This window comes from Vicugna pacos, chromosome 12 (assembly GCF_048564905.1).
Source record: "Vicugna pacos chromosome 12, VicPac4, whole genome shotgun sequence".
NCBI classification, from domain to species: Eukaryota; Metazoa; Chordata; class Mammalia; order Artiodactyla; family Camelidae; genus Vicugna; species Vicugna pacos.
This window is the reverse complement of record NC_132998.1, coordinates 5,831,127-5,856,701: the sequence shown is the minus strand read 5'-3', so window position 1 is coordinate 5,856,701 and position 25,575 is coordinate 5,831,127. Positions and strand designations below refer to the sequence as shown.

Here is a 25,575-nt window from a genome sequence, read left to right as displayed (position 1 = left end):
AAACACACTGCTCTATCCAGCTCCAAACAATGATAAATAATTCAGGAAAAGAACCGCTGCAATACAGAGCACAGCAGCAGGATTTAAAAATAGACTATAGAGCCTACATGGAGGAATCAGGAGTCAAAGAAAATGGATTCATGTCAACAAATTCCCAAGCCCTTTGCAATACAGGATGTTGCTGAAACTGTCACTCAAAAGAGATGTCAGAATTCTAACGTGCTTTTTCATCAAAAAAACAAATATTTTTCAGGAACTTGGCAAATTGGGAACAAGACAGCTAATAAAAAAATAGTACTATTTGGCAATAGTAGGTATCATTAAAAAAAAAAGCAAATCCAAATGACATTGAGAAGATAAGTTTTCAAGAAAAAAAAATTAGAAGGTGGCGGGAGGGCATATAGCTCAGTGGTAGAGTGCATGCTTAGCATGCTTGAGGTCCTGGGTTCAATCCCCAGTACCCCCTCTAAAAAAAAAATAAAACCTAATTACCTCCCACTGCAAATTAAAAAAAATTTTTTTAATTAGAAGAAGGGTTTAAAATTCTATTTTTCATACCACCACGTTCTACGTCTAACACCAATTTAAACTAATTATGCCTCTAGTATTGAGGATACATAGCACTCAAGATTTTTCTATTCAGTTTTCCACCTCTAATAGATCCAATCATACAACACATGCAAACATAAGATTCTCACCTGTTAATAAAAAAGGTATCTTGAAAACTGAACAGAAGCCATGATTATGTTACTAGGATTAAATTAAATTCTAAGTCTGACAAAACTGATAAATTTATAATTAGATGAGGACAGTACAAGATCATGGGTCCATGTGAACTGTGCAGGTTTCAATCTACTCAAGAACGCTTCAACTTACCTGATCTGATGAATAGTGTGGCTGGACAGTCATTCTTAAGACTGGTGTCCTGAATGACCAGATCCCAGATGTTCTCTACAAACTCAATGTATGTGATAAAAAAATAACATTCTACATCCAGTCTGCATTTCCCCACAGCCACCAAAATGTATACCTGTCTCTTCTTAATTCTGAGATCAGTTTCAGACAACTGAAAATTTTAAGACTATATAATGATGCCTAATCTATCTTTAATGTATGATATAAAATATAACAGAAAGCAATCTAATCCTTTTATAGATGCTTTATCCTAACTAAGCAAAACAAGCAGTAGCGAAGAAATTATTGTTCACTATAAACTCCAGACCAACACATAAACAGACCAATCTGCTTCTGCTTCACCTATCATTAGAAGAAAAATTGGCTATGTCTCCTCACAATTGTGCCATTCAACTTAAACTACAGAAAGACCAGAGTGCACCTGGAATAAATGAAGTTTGTTTTTTCAGTTCTTAAATTTTCTAGATTCTAAGAGTAAACACGAAATAGTATTTTCAAAGGAGAAACAGACTGGCTCATTGAAAACATGATCCATCTAAAGCACTTTCCCAGCATGACATAACATGGTCAGACCAGCTATTTTCCATCACTGTTCTACTCACCAGACAGTGAGCCATCACTTCCTTTCTCTGTAAATCCAGGCTTTCTTACTGTTGACAAAGGACAGTCTGGTCAAATGCACCTGGATTTGAGTCCCAGTGCTAGTCCCACCCTTGGCTGGGGTAAAACAAAACAAAACAAAACAAAACAAAACAAAACAAAACAAAACCCTATTCTGAATCTTGCACTTTAGACAGATCTACTCTGATCCTCTTCTGACCTGCCTGTCCCCTCATGGCAAGATGTTCACGGGACTAAGGGACATATCTACCTGAAGCCCCTTGACTCCACCATCTCCAACTATGCTCTGGATCCCAGAATGCCCTGCCCAAGCAGTCCCAAAATCAATTCCAGGCCTTCAGTGGATGTCTTCTCAAACTCTGTCCTCACACAGACAATACTCATTGCTGCACGCCTTCCATGTTCCGAATGGTGGGCAAGGGACAGAGGATGAAAGGGGTGTATATGGAGACTCGACCTAGAGGGCATCCCTGCACTACCCCATCCAGTCTCAGAGCTTTGAGGAGTCCAAGAATTCCGGCCTTCTAGGTCATTACAAAAATATACGTCTAAACAGGAGGAAAAAATTTTCTTTCTAATCGTGATTTGTAACTTAAATATGTAGACATATGGAATATTTGCTTCCATTCATGCTCTTTCCCTAGGACTTAATTGTTAAGAGCAGGCATACCTAGCCATATCACACACCAGTAGTAACCACATCTGTAAGCCTTACTTTACTGACTTGTAAGATAAGCAAGTTAAAATCTCCTTCATAGGATTTCAATACAATAAATAATTTTCAAAATTATTTTGCAGGATGTTTGGTACACAGCAAACCTGTGACAAACTGAAGTATATTTATTATATTCTCTGCCATCACTCCTCTCCCTAGTATGGGCAAAAAAGGAACAGAAAAGTAAAGCCAACTTCAGAGAAACTACAACCAAAACAGCCATTTGTAGGTCTCATTTTAAGGAATTCTGTCATTGATTCCATAGAAGTCTGATGGCACTGATTATTTTTGCTTACAACCATTTCTCTCACTAACCTTTCCATTTTTTAGTACCTATACAAGGAGATATATGTTAACTAAACTTACTGTGGTAATCACTTCTCAATATACGTATGTCAGGTCATTAAAGAGTAAACCTTAAACTTAAACAGAGCTGTATGTCAACTCTATCTCAATAAAACTGGAAAGAAAAAATGTAAGCTCTGTAAGGGTAGGGATTTTTCCCCTTTTCTTCATTGCTATATCCTTTACTCTCAGACAGTTCCTGGCACAACGAGTAAGTTTTTGTTAATAAACCATTAATTACAAAAAGCAAGTATGGAGTGGTTATCTGACACCCCAACACCAGTATCATACATAAACAAGCCTAGCATAACCGGAAAATGAATTATTTACATGTGGCTACTTCACTGAGCTAATTCCTCTAATTTAAGAAGTTTCCTTAAAAATGAAATTAATGAAAACATTAGAGTATGTCTTTAACATGAGGCCATTTCTGCTCTCTTCAACCTTGATCCTCACCTGCCTGCACAAGGATATTGCTAGTACTCAGTAATTTCATATACAATCCTACCTGAGAGGATAATTCAATTAACTAAATTATACTGAAGCTCTTGTTTTAAGCTCCAAATATGATGGGATGTAGTAGAAAGAAATCCAAAAGAGCAGGTTAGGAAAGAGGCACCTTTCTGCAAGTCTCTCACACTTTTATCCCCAGCCCCCTTGAATCTTGCATGAGTCAATCCTATCAACTCTTAAGAGCTCAAATAAGTCTACAAACTATATCCTACACCCCATCACATTCTCAAAAACATATTATGGTTTTCAAGTTTCCTTAATCAATCCATTTATCTCTAACAAATGCTCATTTCCAAACTAGAGGTCAGAATATTGCGGCAGAGGTAGGTAATTTGGAACCAAATCTATTCTGAAACAGACTGATACAACCTTGACAACATTATACATGACACTTTCAGATACACAGAATGATGGCTGGTAAAAAGACAGCTCAGCAGCACATCCTACATAACTGAGATTTAAAAGTGCGTCGACAAGGGGGACATGTTACAGATGTGCTTTCTGATCTATACAAATCCCAAAACTAGCCTGGGTGCTTATTTTAATAAAATTACATCCTCCGTATTGGTCTGATTCTCAAAATCCATCTACGACGCAAGGCATCATCTTAAAGAAAAACTACTCTTGGTGAGTCAAAATACTATCAGCAAAAGACAAGTATGATACTCCTGAGCGCTGGTTAAATAAACTTGCAGTAGCCCTAAACTCCACGACTGGACTTGGACAGACTAACACAACTCCTCCCTGAGAAAAATTCAAAGCTTTCTTTAAAAAAAAAAGATACAAAAGCCAAAAAGTTCCAACACAATCTTACTCTAGACCAAAAACACACAGCTATAAATGTCTAGAAATGCCTCAAGGTGTGTAATTACTGAAGCTAATTAGCATTCTCAAAATTAAACGTCCACTGCAATGCTTAAGGGATGAAGGGTAGGGCAAAAAGGAGTTATGGGCAGATGAATCCCACCAAAAAGATAAAGTTCAGATGTATCTCTCTAATAAAAAAAAATAGGATTCTGGGATTAACCAACCTAACTTGCTAGGAGAAGAAAAATGATTATCACTTCCTAAGTCTCAACTAAAATGTGAAACTTTTTGGTGTTACCATTCACTGGGAAAGTGGGAATTAACCAGGCAGAAAGGGCAGAACTATAATATTAATTTTATAATAAAGACAACATGAAAGATTCATTCATACTAAAATAATGTTGTTTTAAAAAGAAAACACATATTTTAAAAATTCATAGTAAATCATCTTTTTCTATAAGATCATGACACTAGAGTTGTGCCATGTAATTTTGCCTTTATTCTCACTTACCTTTATTCTGATTGTCACCTTTTTGGGGGTGGGGGTTAATTCAGTTTATCTATTTATTTATTCTTAGAGGAGGTACTGGGGATTGAATCCAGGACCTCATGCAGGCTAACCATGTAATGTACCACTTGAGCTATACCTTTCTGCCTCACTTACCTTTATTCTAACAAATACAAATATGGGATCCTGAATAAAGAAGATTCAGTGTTCTGCACAGTTTTTAGAGATTTGATTTCCAGCTCTGCCACTTACAAACTGTGTGATCTTGGATAAATTACTTAATCTCTTGGTGCCTCAGTTTCCCTTATATGTAAAACAAAGGTTACAGTAACTATCTCATGGGGCTGTAAATATTAAATGAGCTAATAAACAGGTAAAATGCTTACACACATGGAAATATTAAATAAATGTTAGCTATTATTTTTGTTGTTGTTATTTAGTCTTCTCTAAACCAATGCAAGATCGGACACTATTTTTAAAACTTGGAAGCATTAATGTAGAAATAATATTATCTGTTTTATGGTTTCTCCAAAACTGAGGGGCTTGCTTGCATAGAACGAACAAAATAAGTAGGTCCAGACTGACCTTAGGTTTTAAGACCCATAATGTGCATTTTCCTTTTAAAGACAAATATTCTGAGAAATAGTCTAATCTTCCTATGCCAGAGGAATGAAGTTCCCTTCCTGTACCTACCAGGAAAATCAACGGCGCAGGAGACAAATAAGTAAGTTGTAATGTATTATGCTAAGTGCTAGCTAGAGCTGCTCACAATGTTAAATAGGAAAGAGGGAACAGGCATCTAAGTCATACTAGAGGAAAGGCTTCCAGAAGGAGGGATGCTTAAGCCACTTAATCCCTGAGGACAAACAGCATTCAGCCAAATAGAGAGAAGTGGAGAAACAGATCTAGATTCCATATTTAAAAACTGGATGATCTGAGGAAAGCTACTTAATCTCTCTAAACCCCAGTTTCCTCACCTACAATATGAAATGATAAAAGTATTTCTTTTGGAAGGCCATGTGAAGACTAAATGAGACAATGTATGTAAAGTACTTAGCACAGTGCCAGGACATAGTGTAAACCCAACCAACAAAAATATTATTAACACAGATTTATGGGTCACCATGCTGCTTTCTCAGACCTGCAAGTATTACATAAAGCTACAGTGTAAGGCACTCACAGAAAAGTGGCTAGAGAGAAAGCTAAAGATTAGTGGAGACAGGATCATAAAACATCCTGCGTACTAACTAAAGTAATAGGAACCTTGTAAATGATTTTCAGAAAGGAGTTACATCATCATATTTCTATTTTGAAAGAGTACTTTTGCTACACAATGTAGATGGCTTAGAGAAAAGATAAAATAGAGACAGAGACATCAACTAGGAAAAAGATGAGGTAAACACTCTGGCTGTAGAATGAGGGGACTCTGATCCAAGAGGCATTAAGGAGGTAGAATCCTTGAGACGTGGTGACACAGGAGATATGTCTGATGATCGGGAGAAGAGGACACCAGATGACCAAAGAGAAAAGCAGCTCTTAAAGCGTGACCTGGTACCCCTGGGAATTTCCAAGACTTTTTCATGGGATATGCAAGGTCAAAACCACTTTTATAGTAATATTGAAACCTTATTCACCCTCTTCACTCTCATGCCCTCACAGGCAAGAGAGCATTTTCCAGACGCTACATGACATGTAATATCACAACTCACTGAATGAAAAGGCAGACATGAGAATTCATCCGTATTCTATTAACCCCAACACAAAATTAATATAAAAATGAAAAACAATGATACATTTCTCACTAAATTTTGTTGCTGTTGTTATGGGAAAAATTTTTTTTTAATTTTTTAAAATTTATGTTAACATGTAATGGATTTATCATCATTTTTAAATCAATTAATAATGGCTTTTATTTCTCAGTTTTAATTTCTAATACATTAATATTCATAGGTATAACCTACATAAAAAAACCTCTTTTGGGGGCCTCAGCAATTTTTGAGTGTAAAGAGATTACAATACCAAAAAGTCTGAGAACATTTGGAGTAGATATTTCCACCATTAAGATATGAATACTGAAGAAGAAACCAGTTTGGAAAGAAAGAAAGATAATAAAATTCTGTTTAAAACATGGTAAATGTGATATGCCTACGGGCTAACAAAATCAAAGTGCCCAATAGGCAGTAACACTGATGGGACTGGATATCTAGACCACCAAACTGTGACAGAAGTTAAAACCTCAGATTTTAAAAGGCTAATGCACAGTGAGAACAGTGGTGGCAGATTAGCAGAGGCAGATTAGCAGCAGACAAGGTTAGAGAGGTTAGCTGAGGCCTCAGGACACACCAATATTTAAGAAATAAAGAAGAGTAAGAGAACTCCATATAGATGGAAAAGGAAAGTTATAAAAAGTAGAAATAAAAATGAAAACTAAAAGACTATACCACTAGCCATAAATTAAAGAGGAAAAAAAAAGCAGTTCAGGGCTTTGAAGAAAAGCAAAACACCAATCCATCATTAATAACAGTTGGGAAAAAAAGAAAAGATCAATGAAATCCAGCATTAACTACAAAATCTCATTTTAGCCAGGAGTTTCAACTTCTTCTCATCCAATACTTTTTTCTTATCAGAGTTACTCATAGATAATAGAATGATTTCAGGTTTGTCTTCTTTGCCTTCTTTGTTTACCCTCTGGAGGAAATGCAAACAAGAAAATGACCAAAAGGATAGAGACAGAAAGAAAAAGAAAGATCCTAGATGAAACATACGAAGAGAACTGACTGAAGCAGTGGCTCAATGAAGATGCATTCATTCATTCAAGCAACAGATACTCACTGGGGAACCATTCTGTGCAAGACATCATGATAGACACAGCTGAAAAACAGCTGACTAATAACATACCAAGCTATGCCCTTGGTTTATCAGCAGGAGCAACAGACTGGAAATAGAAATAAAGCTTTCCTGATGAGACTAGCATAAGCAGAGGCAGCTCTATTCCAAAGGTGGCTCTAGGAGATTCCTGGAGCTCGAAGTCACCCAATTACTGAAATGTGTTCTTATTTCACAAAATAACTCCAAAGAAATATTTTCTTCATGTGTTTGATAGCTACATGGTCCTGTGGCAATGCTAAGTCTCATGAATTTTTACATAGGTAAGCGCAGCTCTGAAATGCAGAGAGAAATCTTTAAGAAACCTTTGTACATATATTAAATCATGAACTCTGATGTAAGCTCCAAAACTAATACTAAAGGTCAAAGGAGAATTATCTAACTTGATGCACTTAGGCTGAAAAAGGCTGCTTTAATTAGCCAACTCTACCCCTTTAAAGGAAAATGTGATTTTTTAAAAATATGGTCATTCTTTCAAGAAAAGGACTATAAGACTAAGAATAGAGAAACGGCATATGAAAATACCCAGAATCTAGCATCACATCCAAAGAGAACCTGGACAAGAAAGGATATATTATCACACACAGACTGTCACAAAAATCTTTTCACACCATCATTGTGAGCTATCATAGCTGACCTATTTCTAGCTCTAAGCCTGTATCTGATTGATTTGCGAACTTCTGGAAATAGCTGGGCTTCAAGAGACACTGAACTACATCAGAAGTATCTTTTTGTCTGAGTTATATTTAGCCTCCATTCCCCATCTCACCCCTGCTCCTTTTTAAAAAGAAACTGAGAAAGGAAGAATTTTTGGACAGTGGTTAAAAACAATGGGTGTTCCTAATGTTACCGAAAACTTCGGGAGTGGAGGTGGGGATTTCATTCCTGACTAACTTGGAGTAACAAGGATCATATTTATCTTCCTGGTAGAAACAATTGGGAAAAAAAAAGACAAAATTGTGAAACAATGGTGTTTAAGACACTGGACATCAAGCAATGAAAGACAGTGATTCCCGAGAGATGGAAAACAAGTACGGTAAGCCCTGTGATTACCCAAGCTTAATGCCTAGAGAGCATTTTCAAGAAATGTCAAAAGAAAGGGAGAATCTAAGGGGAACCCACCAAGAGACCAACACGCTCCCTAAGTGAAGAACACAGAAGTGAGGGTCTGAGAAAGCAAAGGAGTCTAGAGTTCATAGAAAAGAGTAAGCCACAGACTAGAGAAAATATTTGCAGACCACATATCCAACAAAACACTTATATACAGAATATATAAAGAATTCTCAAAACTCAACAGTAAAGAAACAAAAAATCCAAACAGAAAATGGACAAAAGACATGAACAGACATATTCAAAATCATTAACCATTAGGGAAATACAAATTAAAACTACAATGAGGTATCACTACACATAAATCATAATGGCTAAAGTAAAAAGTACTGTCAATACCAAATGCTGGCAAGGATGCAGAAAAACTGGATCACTCATACATAGCTGGTTGGAGTGTAAAATGGTACAGCCACTCTGGAGAAAAGTTTGGCAGTTTCTAATAAAATGAAATACGCAATTAACAAGCCACCTAGCAATTGTACTCTTGGACCTTTATTCTAGAAAAATAAAAACTTTATGTTTAGACAAAAACCTGTTCATGAATGTTTGCAGTAGCTTTATTTATAACAGCCCAAGATGGGAACCAACACAGAAGTCTTTCAACAGGTGACTGCTTAAACAGACTCGGGATAGTCATACCATGGAACACCACTCAGCAATAAAAGGGTACAAATTATTGATACACGCAACAACTTAAATGGCTTTCAAGGGGGTTATACTGGGGAGAGAATCTTAAAAGGTTACATACTACATGATTCCATTTAAATAAAATTTTGAAATGATAATATTATAGACATGGAGAACAGATTAGTTGTTGCCAGGGTTACAGATTTATGAATGTCGTGGAGGGAGGTAGGATAGGAGTAAAAGAGCAACAGGAAAAATTCCTGTGGGAATGGAACTGTTCTGTATTTTGATGGTGGTTGTAGATACACAAATTCACACGTGATCAAATTCCACAGAATTACACATGCATACACACACACAGGAATACATGTAAAACTGGTGAAATATGAATAGACTGTATAGATTAAACCAATACCAATTTCTTGGTTTTGATGCGGTCCTATAATTATACAAGCAGTTACCATTGGGAGAAAAAGGGGGAATGGCACATGAAAAAATGCTGTACATTTTCTTTTACAGCTTCTTGAAAATTATACTTACTTCACAATGAAAAGTTAAAATAAATGACTGAGAAATGATACAGATTATAGGATTAGTAAAGAAAGACATTTAGAAAATTATTATAACTATATTCCACATATGCAAAAAATCTAAAGCAAAAAGTAAGCATGTTAGGTGGAAGAAGTAAAAAGTCTCTGATATGTTAGAGATAAAAATATACTATGTAAGACTAACAGCAGATTAGAAATTGCAACAAAATATATACAAGATCTTGTGGTAGCTCACAGCAAAAAAAAAATGTGACAATGAATACATGTACAGTTATGTATAACTGAAAAATTGTGCTCTACACTGGAATTTTACACAACATTGTAAAATGACTATAACTCAATAAAAATGTTTAAAAAAAAAAGAAATTGCAATAGAATAAATCAGGGGGGAAAACTTGAGAAACAAGCAACAGAAACTAACAAAATTAAAAGAAAGAAAAAAAACCTGAAATAAAATGAACAAATCATCAGTGAACTGTGGGAAATTCTCAAATTGCCTAATATATGTCAGTGGTATTTCCAAAGAAGAGAAAAGAAAAAATATTTAAAGAAATAGTAACTTTGAAGTTTCCAAACTGGAATAAAACTATACATACACAGATTCAAGATGCTCAAAGAAGAAAACCAAGACACATCATTACCAAACCACCTAAAGAAAGTAATATAGAGCAAATCTTAAAAGTAGCCAGAGAGAAGGACTTATTACCTATAGAGGAACAAAGATGAAGATGACAACAGAATTCTCATTAAAAACTAATAAAGTTAGAAGACAATGGAGTGGTATCTTAAAGGACTGAAAGGAAAAAAAACTGTCAACCAAGAATTCTATACTCACAGAAAATATCTTTCAAAAATAAAGGCAAAATAAAGACTTTTTGAGATACTAAAAAACTAAAAGAATTCATCACCAGCTGACTGGTCCAAGTCCTTCAGGTTGAATGAATATGATAACAGATGAAAATGTGGATCTAAACAAAGGAATGAAGAGCACCATAAATGGTCACAATGTGGTTAAGTATAAAAACTCTTAAAAAAAAAAACTTTTTGCTCATTAAATATCTTTTAAAAATAATCAACTCTTCAGAGAATAATTTAAAATACATTGTATAATTTATATAAACAAGTAAATGTATGACCAGAACACAGCAAAAGCCAGGTGGGAAGAAAAACGAAGTATATGTATTGTAAAGTTCTGACACTATACACGAAGCAGTATAACACTACCTTGAAGCAGAGTGTATGGCCCACGTAGAAGAATGGAAATCAAAAGAAACTCACTTAGGAAGCCCAAACACTGGATTTCCAGACAGACTTTAGATCAGCCATTTTAAATAAGATCAAAAGAGGAAAGAGGGAAGGAGGAAGGGAGGAAAAAAATTCAAAAGTGAAGAAAACCATGAATAAAGAAGAAAAAGCATGAAAACAGTGTCTCACCAAAAATAGAATATTAGTAGAAAGACAAAAATTTAAAAAAGGAATCAAACAGAAATTTTGCAGTCAGAAAGTACAAATAATGGAAACGAAAAACATCAGCAGAGGAGTTCAAGACGAGATCTGAGCAGGCAGAAGAAATAATCAACAAACTTGAAGCCAGGTCAATTAGGCTGTATCTGTCTGAGGAACAAAAAGAAAAAAGAATGAAAAATAATGAGCAAAGCCTCAGAACAGAGCATAATAAATTCCTATTGGGGGGTCCCATGACAGGAGAGAAAGGGAAAGAAAGAATATTTAATAAAATAATGGCTAAATTTTTCTCAAGTGTGATTAAAAAAACTAAATCTACAAATTCAAGAGGCTCATCAGAAACCATGGAGGTCAGAAGGCAATGGGAAAATACATCAAGTGCTGAAAGAAAAAGACTGTCAACCAAAAATCCTACATTTAGCAAAACTATCTTTCAAAAACAAAGGAGAAATTAAGGCATTCATAGATAAAAGTGAAAGAACTCATAACTAGCAGAACTAGTCTACAAGAAATACTAAAGACAGCCACTCAGGCTGAAATAAAAAGACTCTAGGCAGTATCTCAAATTCAAATGAAAAAATTAAAAGTACTGATAAAGGTAACTACCTACGTAAATGTAAAAGACACTATAAGTTTTTTGTTTGTAACTTTCTGTCTATCTTATTTAAAAGACAACCAAATAAATCTATGATTATAAATTTGTGCTGATAGGTACACAAAGTAAAAAGACATAATTTGCATGTAATAGCACAAGAGAAAGAGGGAACAGAGCTATATAGGCACAAATGTTTGTGTACTATTGTAATTGAGTTGGTATTAATCAAGCTACATTGTTAAAAAATTAGATGTTAATTGTGACCCCCAAAACAATCACTAAGGAAATAACTCAGTTTCATAGAGGGAACCTGCAAAATCCCATAAATAACATCCTACTAAATGGTGGAAGACTGAATGTATTCACTCTACACTCAGAAACAAGACAGATCCACTTTTGGATAGAATGCATGCTTAGCATGCATGAGGTTCAATCCCTAGTACCTCCATTAAAAAAATAATTAAATAAACAAACCTAATTACCTCCCCCCTCCAAAAAAATTAAAAAATAAAATAAAGTAGAGCAGGGCTCAGCAAATGTTAAAAAAATAGTAAATTTTTAAAAAACATTTTAAAAAAAAGATCCACTTTTGCACTGGAGGTTCTCGCTAGAGCAATGAGGCAGTAAGAAGAAACAAAAGGCATCCAGATTGGAAAAGAAGAAGTAAAACTATCTCTATTTGCAGATGGCATGATCTTGTATCTAGAAAATCCTAAGGAATCCACTAATATACAAGTTCAGCAAGTCTGCAAGATACAAAGTCAATATACAAAAAAAGATTATATTTCTATACACAAGCAATGAACAATCCAAAAGTGAACTTAAGAGGAAAAAAATTTTACAATAGTAACAAAAATAATACTTCTGTATAAATTTAACAAAAGAAGTGCAACAGGGTAGGATTTTTTAAAAGTGTAACTTGTATATTGAAAATTATAAACAATTATTGATAAAAATTAAAGAATATCTAAATAAGGATAAAGATATCTTATGTGCATGAATTCGAACACTTAATATTGCTAAGATGGTTACACTCCCAAAACTGATCTACAGATTCAAAGCTATCCCTATCAAAATCCTAGCTGGCTTTTTTTTGCAGAAACTAATAAATTGATCCTATAATTCACATGGAAATGGAAGGAACCTAGAATAAACACCATAATCCTGAAAAAGAACAACAAAATTGGAGGAATCACATTTCCCAAGTTCAACTAAGTACACAAAGCTACAGTAATCAAAACAGTATTGTAGTGGAATATAATTGAAAGCCCTTACCTTTATGGTCAGCTGATTTTTTGACAAGGGTGCCAAGACAATCAAATAGGCTAAGGAGAGTCATTTCAACAACTGGTGCTGGAACAAATGCATAGCTACACATAAAACCATACCTCACACCATATAAAAAATTAACTCAAAGAGGATCATAGATCTATATATAAGAACTGAAACTATAAAACTCTTAAAAGAAAACATCGGAATAATCTCTGTGACCTCGGGTTATTCAAAACCTTCTTAGCCACAACACTAAAAGTATAAGCAACAAAAGGAAAAATAGATTAAGTGGACTTAATTAAACTTAAAACTTTTGTCTGTAGGCAAAACCATCAAGAAAGTGAAAAACCCATGAAAAAAATATTTGCAAATCATACATCTGATAAGGAACTTGTACTCAGAACTCTTAGAAATCAATAATAAAAAAATAAGTTATCCAATTATTTAAAAGGCAAAGGATTTAAATATACATTTCCCCAAAAAGATATATAAGCATCCAACGTGTACATGAAAAGATGCTCCAACATCACTAGTCATCAGGAAAATGCAAATCAAAACATGATGAGATACTGCTTCACATCCACTAGGATAGAGACAGGCTGGAACCTGGGCCCCTTTGCTGCAGTGCCTGCACCTGAACAAACATCTTGAGCAACAGAATAAAAAGAAATTATAAGGGACTAAAAATAACTGCATGCATGGGCAGCAGGGGCAAATTATGCACAAGACACAAAAAGACCAAAAACCCAACTGCCACTTCTGAGGTGTTGGGAGCAAAAGCAGGGTACAGCGCATGATCCCTGAACACAGCCCCACCAAGGGGGCGGGCTGACCACCTAAGCCCTCAGGAGCAAGCAAGGGAAACTGTTACTTGTTCTCACTCCCTCCTACTGCAGCACAAGTCCCAGTAAGCTTGCATGAATTTCTTGTCTGGCCTCTTATCAATTTTTATTATTACAAAGTCCAAGAACCCAGGTCACCATCAGGATGGCTAGACTTAAAAAGACAGATAACAAGAAGTTTGATAACAATAGATAAATTGGGACCCTCACACATTGTTGGTAGGAGTATAAAATAGTGCAACCACTTTGAAAGCGGTTCCTCAAAAAGTTAAACATAGTGTTACCATATGATCCAGCAATTATACTTCTGGGTATACACCCAAGAGAAATGAAAACATATTTCCACATAAAAACTTGTACATGAATTTTCATAGCAGCATTATTCATAGTAACCCCAGAAAGTGAAAACCTAAAAAGTCCACCAACTGATGGATAAATGAAATATGATATATCCACACAACAGAATATTATTCAGTCATAATAAAAAACAAAGTACTTATTCATGTTACAGCCTGGATGAATCTTGAAAAAAGTTATACTAAATGAAAGAAGCTGGCCATAAAAGGTCACATATTGTCTGATTCCTTTTATAATATATACCTATACTAGGCAAATTCACAGAGACAGAAAGCAGATTAGAAGTTACCAAGGGATGGGGGAGAAGGGAATGGGGAGTGATTAGTTAATGGGTATGGGGTGGTTATAGAACAATGGAAAAGTTTTGAAACTAGAAAGTGATAATGGTTGCAGAACATTGTAAACAAACTAAATACCAATGACTTGTACACTTGAAAATTGTTAATTGTGTATTATGTCAATTTACCTCAAAAAATAAAGAGAAAAAATTAACTTGGAGTGGGAAAGAAGTATATGACTATACAAAGATTTGTATACAAATATACACAGCATAGTTTTATTCGTAATTGTCGAAAACTGGAAACAACCCAAATGTCCATCAGTAAGTAAATGGATAAACAAATTGTTAAAGCTATACAATGGATCACTACTCAGCAATAAAAAGGAATGAATTATTGGTACATGCAACAACATAGATGAATCTCAAAAAATTATGCTTAATTAAAAAGCCAAACCAAAATAAATAAGTATGAGAGTATATGATTTATGATTACATTTATATAGAATTCTGGACAATGCAAACTAGTCTATAGTGACAGAAAATAGACCAGTGGTGGCCTGTAGACCACAGAAGTTGGAAGAAGGATTACAAATGGGGAAAAGGAAACTTGTTGGGGTGATAAATACGTTCATTATCTTGATTGTGGTGATAGTTCATGGTGAACACATATGTCAAAATTTAACAAATCATACATTTTAGTATGTACAGTTTACTATATGTCAATTATTAAAAGCCTCAATTAAGTTCTTCCTTGAAAAATGTATTAGGGCAATGTACTCACGTTGGCCACTAAATAATTGATAAGATAGTAGTAACGCAGTTCTACTTTACCTTGCTGAGTGTGCAGACAACTCTTGGCAAAATTAAACACAGAGAACCACTTAAAGTAGCATATAAATTTGAATTTTTGTAAACTTAAAAATACTTCCATTAACATATATTATAATTTCAGAAATGCTCAATCTTCATTTTTGACTGATCTTCAGCTGGCAGTGCCAGAAACCCTGCCAGCTCTGACAAGTATAATAAATGTGATCTGTAAACAAGCATTTAGAAAGCTCCTACAAGAAACCCTAGTAAGGTTCCTTAAACTTGAAAACTGAATAGTATCTCAAGTGTGATGAATTCAACAAAGATTCCTATTACCTATATTAATCACCTCTTTTATTTTTAATTAAAAAAAATTTTAACAGAGGTACTAGGGATTGAACCCAGGACCCCATGCATGCCAAACACGCACTCTACCACTGAGCTATACCCCCTACCCAATATTAATCACCTCTTAAGAATTCCCCAATTATAGATACTTACCTTTTATAGATATTTACTCAAAAATTTTTGAACGATTTCTAAACATTCTACTTTCTAAAAATTTTAAAAAGCTTTAAGGTTAAAAACCCTAAGCTGAATTTTCCTTTATCAAATGTCCATTGTTTTAAAGACAAAGAGTATGATGTATTCACCAATGAGAAAAAGTTATGGAAATGAGGATGAAGTTCAGCCAATCAAAACAATTTCACATTCATGATATTTATGCGAGGTGAGGAATGACATCATCTACACCAAGCTACCATCATCTCTCACTTTGACTATAGCAGTAGCCTTTTTTCATTTTTTAATTCAGCTGAATTCAATCTTGATAGACTCCCCGAGTCTCAATTTCTTCATCTATTAAATGTGTACAAAAACACTCCCAACCTAATGAGGTTGTGTGAGGATTAAATGAGATTATGGGTAAAGCACTTAGTTTGTTGCCTGGTACATAAAAAAAGTGCTCTGTAAATGTTACCTATTATTACCTGAATAAATGTTCAGCCTCCATGAGCCCAGTGCTGGAATGGCATCACATGTAAGTAACAAGTCTAACCTCAAAAAAAAAAAAAAAAAAAAAAAGAAGTTAAAAGCAATTTCAACTGTAATATATTAAGACTCTCAAAGAAAATAAAGAGATCCATTTCAAAATCCACAGCAGCTTCTTCATATCTTCTTGCCCAATTCCTTTTGCTCACAATAATTCTCATAATCCTACACTTTGCCCTGAACCCTCTATATCCATCCCTTCTCACAATTCACAATAAAACACTATTCATTTGGTTCTTTACCCTTTATTGACCCTTTCTACTTAGCAATTCTTGGTCCATTTTCTAATATAAATAAATCATCCAGCCATACTCCTTGAACTTCTTCAGCTGTATTTTTACTCATTATCCTGTCACACAAGACAAATCTAGAAACTGAGCTAGCAGATTTAAAATCTCTCTTGGTAGGTAAGAAGCATAGAGGCCAATACTACCCAAAGCAATCTACAGATTTAATGCATCCCTATCAAATTACCCATGACATTTTCCACAAAACTAGAACAAATAATCCTAAAATTTGTATGGAATCATAAATAAAACACCCAGAATTGCTTTGTTCTCTGAAAAGAACAAAGCTAGAGGCATAATCTTCCCAGACTTCAGACAATACTCTGAAGCTACAACAATCAAAACAGCATAGTATTCACACACAAAAAACAGACATATGGATCAATGGAACAGAACAGAGAGCCCAGAAATAAATCCACAACATGTACGACAGTCAATTAATCTTTGACAAAGGAGGCAACACCACACAACAGAGAAAAAGATAGTTTCTTTAGCAAGAGTAGTGTTAGGAAAGCTGGACAGCCATGTATGAATTAATGAAGTTTGAACACTCCCTCACACCATACACAAAAATAAACTCAAAATGGCTTAAAGACTTAAACTTAAGACAGGACACCATAAAACTCCTAGAAGAGAACATAGGCAAAATATTCTCTGACACAAATCGTAGATTATTTTCCAATGTCAGATTCCCAAAGCAATAGAAATAAAAGCAAAACTTAAAAAATGGGACCTAGTCAAACTTACAAGCTTTGGCACCGCAAAGGAAAGCATAAACAAAACGAAAAGACTATCTACAGACTGGAAGAAAATATGTGCAAACAATGCAACTGACAAGGGACTAACTTCCAAAATATAAAAACAACTCATACAACTCAGTAACAACAACAAAAAAAAACAACAACTCAATCAAAAAATGGGCAGAAGATCTAAATAGATATTTCTCCAAAGAAGACATACAGATGGCCAACAGGCACATGAAAAGATGCTCAGCATTGTTAATTATTAGGGAAATGCAAATCAAAACTACAGTGAGATATCACCTCTCACTGGTCAGAATGGCCATCATTATAAGTAATAAATGCTGGAGAAGGTGTGGAGAAAAAGGAACCCTCTTACACTGTTGATGGTAATGTAAATTGGTACAGCCACTATGGAACATAGTATGGAGGTTCCTTTAAAAACTAAAAATAGAGTAACCATATGATCCAGCAGTTTCACTCTTGGGCATATATCTGGAGAAAACTCTTAATTCAAAAGGATATATATACATGCATATCAATGTCTATAGCAGCACTATTAACAACAGTCAAGATAAGGAAGCAACCTAAATGTCTACTGACAAATGACTGGATTAAAAAAATGTGGTATTTATACAGAATGGACTATTACTCAGCCATAAAAAAGAGTGAAACAATACCATCTGCAGCAACATGAATGGAGCTAGAGATTATCATACTAAGTGAAGTAAGACAGAGAAAGACAAGTATCATATGTATCATATGCTATCCCTTATATGTGGAATCAAAAAATGATCCAAAGAACTTATTTTCAAAACAGAAACAGACTCACAGACATAGAAAATAAACTTATGGTTACCAAAGGGGAAAGGGGAAAAGGGGATAAATTAGGAGTCTGGGATTAGCAGATACAAACTATTATATATAAAATAAATAAACAACAAGGTCCTACTGTGTAGCACAGGGAACTCAGTATCTTGTAATAAACTTCAATTCAAACTGAATTCAAATTCAGTATCTTGTCACTAACTATAATGGAAAAGAATCTGAAAAAGAATTCATGTATGTGTGTGTGTATAAAACTGAGTCATTTTGCTGTACACTAGAAACTAACACAACATTCTAAATCAACTATACTTCAATTAGATAAATAAATGAGGCCAGAGGCCTGTGTCCCTGGAAGCCCACAAAGTACCTAAGCCCTATTTCATTCAACCCAGTGAGGAGTACCCCTAACTCGTCATTCTGTTTTATAACTCTATCGTGTGCAGATCACATCGCTAAATCTGCCTTCCTGATATCTTACACAGATTTCTACGCAAAAGCTCTTCTAGTTTCTTTAGAGCTCCTTCACCTCAGGGTTTTGGCATTAGAGATGTGTGGTGGTTTGATTAGGGTTGGGAGGCATGGCCAGAAGATAATGTCCTTCCCCTTTTCACCAGAAACCTTGGTGCTGAAAAACTGCCTGCATGATGAATTTTTCTCCCAGTAAATGCTTGTTCTCCATTATGCTAGTTGCCTTTCCCTACAGGCCCTCAAGCCATCCCCAGATGTGTCTGATCTTTAAGTGAGCTGAGTGGGTTCACACTGAGAGCCTTGCCACACCAACAGGTCACTCTCCAACTCTGAGTCAGAGAATCAAAGAGCATAATTCAAAGCACATACTAGTACTTATTGCTGTAATGGCTTTCTTGTTCTGTCTGTAATCTTACCAAAATTGAAAGTGGAATACCTTCTGAAAGAAGTTGAATTCCTTTCTGCCGTTCATCCTTCTTAACCCCTATATAGTTGTAGCTTTCAAACAAAATGCAATGGCCTGTTAACAAAGCTTTCTATTTCTACTCTGGGCTCCTGGCTATCTGTTCTCCCAGAGAATCATGAATGATCTTTTTAATATGTAAATCAGATCACTAAGCTTCCTTGCTCAACCAGCTTCCTCCCACCAATGGCTTCCCATCCTCCCAAGTAAGATTTACAGAGCCCAACAGAATCTAGCCCCTGCTTATTCTTCAACATACCAAACCACACACTTCCCGCAGGTCCTTTGTATTCATTGTTCCTCCTCCCCAGAACACTGGTCTTCCATCAGGAAATGCTGATTCTGCCTCCTTTCAAGTAACAGTTCATCTGTCACTAAGAAGAGGTCTTCTCTGAACACCTAATTTGAAGTATCCCCTTCTGCCTTACTCTCAATCACATCACCACACCTATTTTCTTCATAGCACTAATTTGTGCACTATAATCTTATTTATTTGAAAACTGTCTATCTTCTCAAACAAGAATATAAGCTCCTTGAGGGCAGAAATCTTTTGTGTCTTGTTCATACCTGTACCTCCAATGCCAAATAGTGTCTAATACATAACAAGCACTGTAACAGTTTTATAATTGTTTGAATCATTTACAAAGCTAAGTACTACTTCTAATGTAGTTAGGTTTTTAAAAACTGATTTCTACAGCCAGTAAGATGGCCTGTGTTCCCTTCTTCATTCTAACACTCTGCCTTGTATTCTCAGAAAGTCCCCTTCCTTTCTCTGAAGATAAAAGTTGCACTCAGAAAACAGGATGGCAACACTGTTCTCTGGGTCTGTGGGGTTCCAGAACCAATGTCCTCAGGCAGCATGAATAAAAATCTGGCTACTAGCATTGCACTTATATGTGACCAGAACAACTAGGCTAATCTGACCCAAACACCTGTGAGAGAATTATATTTGATAAGAGTTCTACGAAACACTCCCAATACCTGAAAGATAACCTCATAGGAATACGAAGATTTAGTTCAGTCATCTGAGTAGTGGCACATTCTATAAAGCCTTAATAATGATCTTATCCCCAGAAAAACAAATACTTTGTCCTAGCCTTCTAATCAGCTGCATTTAGCAACTAACATTCATCTTTTGCAATAAAATGCCACCTCTGAGTTTCTATTCCTATCAAACTATCACTGGTTTGGGCAAAAAGATAAACAGTAACTATAGTTAACAAATCTACTTGTGTGGGACCCAAGACAATTAATTAAACTTACTGAGAGGAGCAGAATAGACTCTAGTCACCTGGAGACAAGTTTTAAAGATTCTAACAACTGTAATACTTGGGCACACCAAAATGGCTCTAATCTGAAAAACAGCCTCATGTCACTTCCAGTGGAGCATCTATACTGAAACTGACCTTCTCCCTCCAAAATAAATAATGTTTCAAGTCAGCTGAATCTTGAACAATGACCCTGACTTTTCTCTAAAATAAGGGCTATGACAGCTACCTCAACGAGAGGCCCAACAAACTCGGGGCAAAGGGCTCATTGGTGCTGACATTGTCACTTCATCTACGACTTCAGCTGATTCACCCTGATGGGCTGACAGGTCACTGATATCAGCGCCTTGCCCACGATTCTTATTTATTTCACATATAAAAACTATCTGCTCAAGACAAATGCAAGCCAGACACCTTCTCCTGATAGGGAGCCTTTCCCTTTCTGACTTCATTGAGCACTTTGCGGGAAAAAGTTGTCATTCCAGGCCTACATTAGTAACTCTAGAAGGACTGGGAACAGAGCCCATAAAAAGACCAGAATGTTAACCTCAGCAATTACAAAAAAAGATTAAAAAAAAAAATCAAAATCACCCAGAGAAGAAACTAATCTCTTCAGCATTAACAAATTGGTATTATTAAGGTAATCTGAAAAAGAGTCACAAAGTCAAGACCCAAGAATATCTGGTCCTTGGCCATACCAGTAAATCAGAGAAGACATCTTTTAACCAAGTAAGCTTTGTTCTAACAAACTCAAAAAGAAAGATAAGACAAGGAAATTAAAAAAAAAACAAACCCACAAACTATCCACTTCACTCAAAGGAAGGGAGGGAGGGAAGAAAAAAGAGAGAAAGCAAGAGAAACAAGGAGAGACAAAGAAGGAGAAAGAGAGAAAGAGGAACAAGGAAGAGCAATGCCCAGTGTTACAGATTAAACATGGCCACAAATTATTTGCAGCCAATTCCCATCAAGAAGTGGAACTCATTTTCCCATCCCTTGAATCTGAGTTGGCTTTGTGACTTGCTCTGACCAGTAAAATGCAACATGAATGACACTGTGCCATTTCTAAGCCCAGGCCTTGAGAGAACTTGCAACTTCTACTCTCACCCTCTTGGAACCTTGCAAGTAAGCCAAGATAACCTGCAGTAAGAACCATAGCACCCTGGATGACAGCTCCAGCTCAATGCTGGAGAGAGGCTATCCAGGTCCAACCAGCCCCTAGCCAACCTGCCAACTAACCACTAACACATGAGTGAGTTCCGCAGATACCATGTGGAATACAGGCAAGCTGTGCCAGATGATCTCTGCCCAAATTGCCAGCCCACTTAATAAAAAGCAAATAGTTATTTTAAGTCACTAAGATTTGGGGTAGTTTGGTCCACAGCAATAGAAAAAGAGAAAAACCTACAATCAAAAAATACCAATAGTGACCCTCTCAAAACCAGCTTGTGCCATCGTGTAAGGAAACTGGAATCTCTAAAGAACAATATATAGGCTTACTCTCCATTGATAAAACGTATACCAGAGAATCTCAGCAAAATGCTCAGATTCATCAATTTGTTCCTGCATCCATCCCATGTGTAAACAAACACCTGGAGAAGATACATGCAAATATATGTATACCACAAAGGACTTATATGCAAAATATACAAACAATTCTGCAAATCAATAAGACAAACAACCCACTTTTTTAATGGGCAAGAGTTGAACAGGCACTTCACAAGAGGATACTTAAAAGGTCAGTATGCATAAGAAAAGATATTCCACATCAATGGTCATCAGGAAAATGCAAATTAAAACCACAAAAAGACATCACTACACTCCCAACAGACTAGTTAAAGTGAAAAGGACTGACAATACTAAATGCAGTCAAAGATATAGCACAACCAGAACTCTCATACATTGGCTGGTAAGAGAATAAATTAATACAACCACTTTGCAAAAGTGGTAGTACTTAAACATACATTCATCCCATGAACTAGCAATTCCACTCCTGGGTATATAACCTATAGAAGTGAGTGCTTACACAGTTCAAAACCGGAAACAACGCAATGGAAAACTTATGGTATAGTCAGACAATGGGATATTACATAGTACCGATAAAGAACAAATCATTGCCATACGCAGCTACATTCACGAATCTCAAAGACAACGCTGAGCAAAAAAAAAGAGACACAAAAGAGTCTATTAATACAAAATGTAAAACAGATAGAACTAACCTATGGAAATGAGAACACTGATTATCTTTAGAAGTCATTTTTGCAAAAGAGATGCTAGAGCATTTTTGGTGTTTCCAGAGAAAACTGCCTATACAAGAGTATTTGAGGGGGCAGCTTATAACTGACATGACGATGGAAGCAGCTGATTGTGCACCTGCCCATCCAGCCAAACAGATGCTGCTAGGCCTACTTCTACTTTAGGAAGGATATGCTCTAACTCTTGCACTGGTCTGTACAACCTGGACTTCTGTGGCTCCATTACCAAGTAAGTGCTCTAGTTTAGGACCTCATCATTTTCCACTGGCCCCCTTACCACAAGACAAACTGTGATAAGGATGATCTTTGAAAACTAGAAATGTGGTGGCATCACCCACACACACCTCTACCAGACACACACACCCCTCCCTAAAATCCTTCAAAGATTCCCCACTGCCTATTGGATAAATTCTGTACTCCTTAGCAGGGTACTTAAGTTCCTTTATGAACTAGTCCTTGACTACCTTTTCCCTCTCTCTCCATATATCCTAAGTTCCATAACATATTAATTATACTTGACCTAGAAAGCTATGCTTTTTCTCACCTCAGTATCTCTGGGTATACAGTTAACCCTTGAACAATTAGGAGGTTAGGGGCACCAAACCTCCCCATAGTTGAAAATCTGAGTATAACTTATAGTCAGTCCTTAGTATCCACGGTTCCTCTGGTATCTAGGATTCCACATCCACAGATTCAACCAACCACAGATCGTGTAATACTATAGTATTTACTATTGAAAAAAAATCCATGTTGTTCAAGGTTCACCTGTATAATGCATCCTCTAACTAGAACAGCAGTTCTCAAAGTGTGGTCTCAGGAAGTCTAAAAGTGAAACTGTTTTCATAATAACATGTTATTTTCATAACAACACTAAGATGTTATTTGCCTTTTTCACAATGGTGACAAAAGCAATGTAGGTATAACTGTTAGTGTCTTAGTATAAATCAAGGCAGGGGTATCAAACTGTAATGTCATATTCTCCACCACTCCACATCTGCAGTTTAAAGAAGAAAAGATAAATTTTACCTAAGAATGTCCTTGATAAAACAGTAAAAATTAGTAATTTTATTAAATTTCCAACTTTGAATATTTTAAGTGACAAAATGGGAAGTAAGTATAAAGCAAGCACTTCACTGCATATCAAAGTACAATTGTCTTGAGGAAAAGCACCTGAGCTGCAAGCTGAAATAGCTGCTTTTTCATGGAATACTATTATTTCTTGAGTAACCAACTGACAGGCAAACTGATTTTTCAGACTTGGATATGTGGTAATATTTTTCTCAAAAATGAACAGAGTGAGCCTGTTATTTCAAAGAAAACAAATAACAGTATTCGTTAACAATGATAAAATTCAAACTTTTAAGCTAAAATCAGAATTTTGAAAACACGTATCTGTTATGCGCTAGACAGCTTCTCAATTCTTTAAGACTTACTGGTGAAATGGTGATATTAATGAATGTGATTTTTTTTAACTGCATAATGAACTGTGTTAAACATTTGGAAGATCTGGAAAACTCAGTGAACCAAAATTTTCCAACTGACCAAATCATGCTGTTTCAAAATCAGACACACGTTCAATGTACAAGATAGACAAATGAATTTTAATATCACTAAGTAGAAAAGTTCAGTAATATGGTTTCAGATTCTACACTACAACTAACCTTCAAGAAACCACCACTTGTTGAGTTTTGGTATAATATCAGAGAATATCCATAGTTACCTGAGGAAAATGTTAAAATACTCCTCTTTTTCGTCTACATATCTCTGAGTCTAGACTTTTTTCATATACTTCAACCAAAATTACATAGATATGCAAATGGTATTGGTATTATGTTTTTAAAGGTCCTTATTTTTTTAGGGATATATACTAAAATACTGCAGGATGAAATAACGTCAGATTTGCTTCAAAATAATCAGGAAAAGGAGTAGACATGAAACAAGACTGGCTATAAGCTAATAAATGTATATGGAGGTTCATTTTACTATTTTGCTGCTTTCAAATGTTCAAAGTTTTCCACAATAAAGTACTTAAAAAAACAAATCTCAAAAAAGGAAAAAAAATATATTTGAAATATAGCCACTGAAATGAATTTTATACATTAATCTTATTGAAGCCCAGTTTAATTCTCTCCTCATCCTTACCTTTCTATATTGATTCCTCTTTTCTTTTTTTTTTGCATTTATTTGTACCACACAATTAGACACAACTAAAGTCTACTGCATTCTGTCTATACTACAGAATATAACTCATATTTACTATTGTTTTGCTCATTAATTGTTCATGTTTTATCTCCACAGCTAGTCAGTAAGGTCTTTTAATACCCCAAAAAAATCTTAATCCCATAGCCCTAGAATGGTGCTAAGCCTTCTAATGGTCCCACGTACCTTATCTGACACTCAAGTATCTCTGAAAAACCCGGGGACTTATAGAAAAATGTAATATTCTTCTTGTCACTGCAAGGGCTAAAATACTGTGCTGAAATTTATTTTTACTCTAGTAAAAGATATAATATTGCCTTATTCAAATTTAACAGGGGTTCCACTTATAGCATCAAAATGCTAAGTCTCCAACAAGTTAGGGCAAGCTAGTTAGGGCTAGTAATAAGCACAAACTTTTCCTCCCAGAGTTCAAATGGGAACTTGAGTATCTAGACTCTTTCAGAGAAACAAAATTATACATTACTAGATTTGAATAGAAATTGTATTATCTAAGTGATTGATTAAATATGCTAAAGTTACTTAATAAAAACTTCAGCTGTAATATAAAGAGAGTTTACTTCCCAAAAAGTCACAAAGCCCAGGAAAAAAAGAACTCACCACCTAACTGAAGGCCAAGAACACTGGAGAACAAGTCTATTAGAGTACTTACAAGCTTTAAGAGTTTGATTTCTGGTCCCTTTATTCTTTTAAAAAATGTTTTTAAATTATTTTTTCTCTAAACATAAAAGAAATCCATAATCTTTATAAATAGAGATAAGCAAAAAAAAAAAAAAAACCATCC

At 35.4% G+C, this 25,575-nt stretch overlaps 1 protein-coding gene across 11 annotated transcripts in view; it reads right to left on the bottom strand.

Annotated features, from left to right (window-relative positions):
• Positions 1–25,575, bottom strand: part of R3HDM2 (R3H domain containing 2) — a 125,623-nt gene that overhangs the window by 78,515 nt on the left and 21,533 nt on the right. For 10 of the 11 annotated variants that reach the window (XM_072972541.1, XM_072972544.1, XM_072972546.1 and 7 more), the window contains exon 2: positions 16,208–16,270. The gene's annotated coding sequence lies outside the window, so the exon portion shown is untranslated. Of the gene's footprint in view, positions 1–16,207; positions 16,276–25,575 lie in introns of all 11 variants that reach the window. The other variant, XM_072972542.1, reaches the window with a different exon arrangement.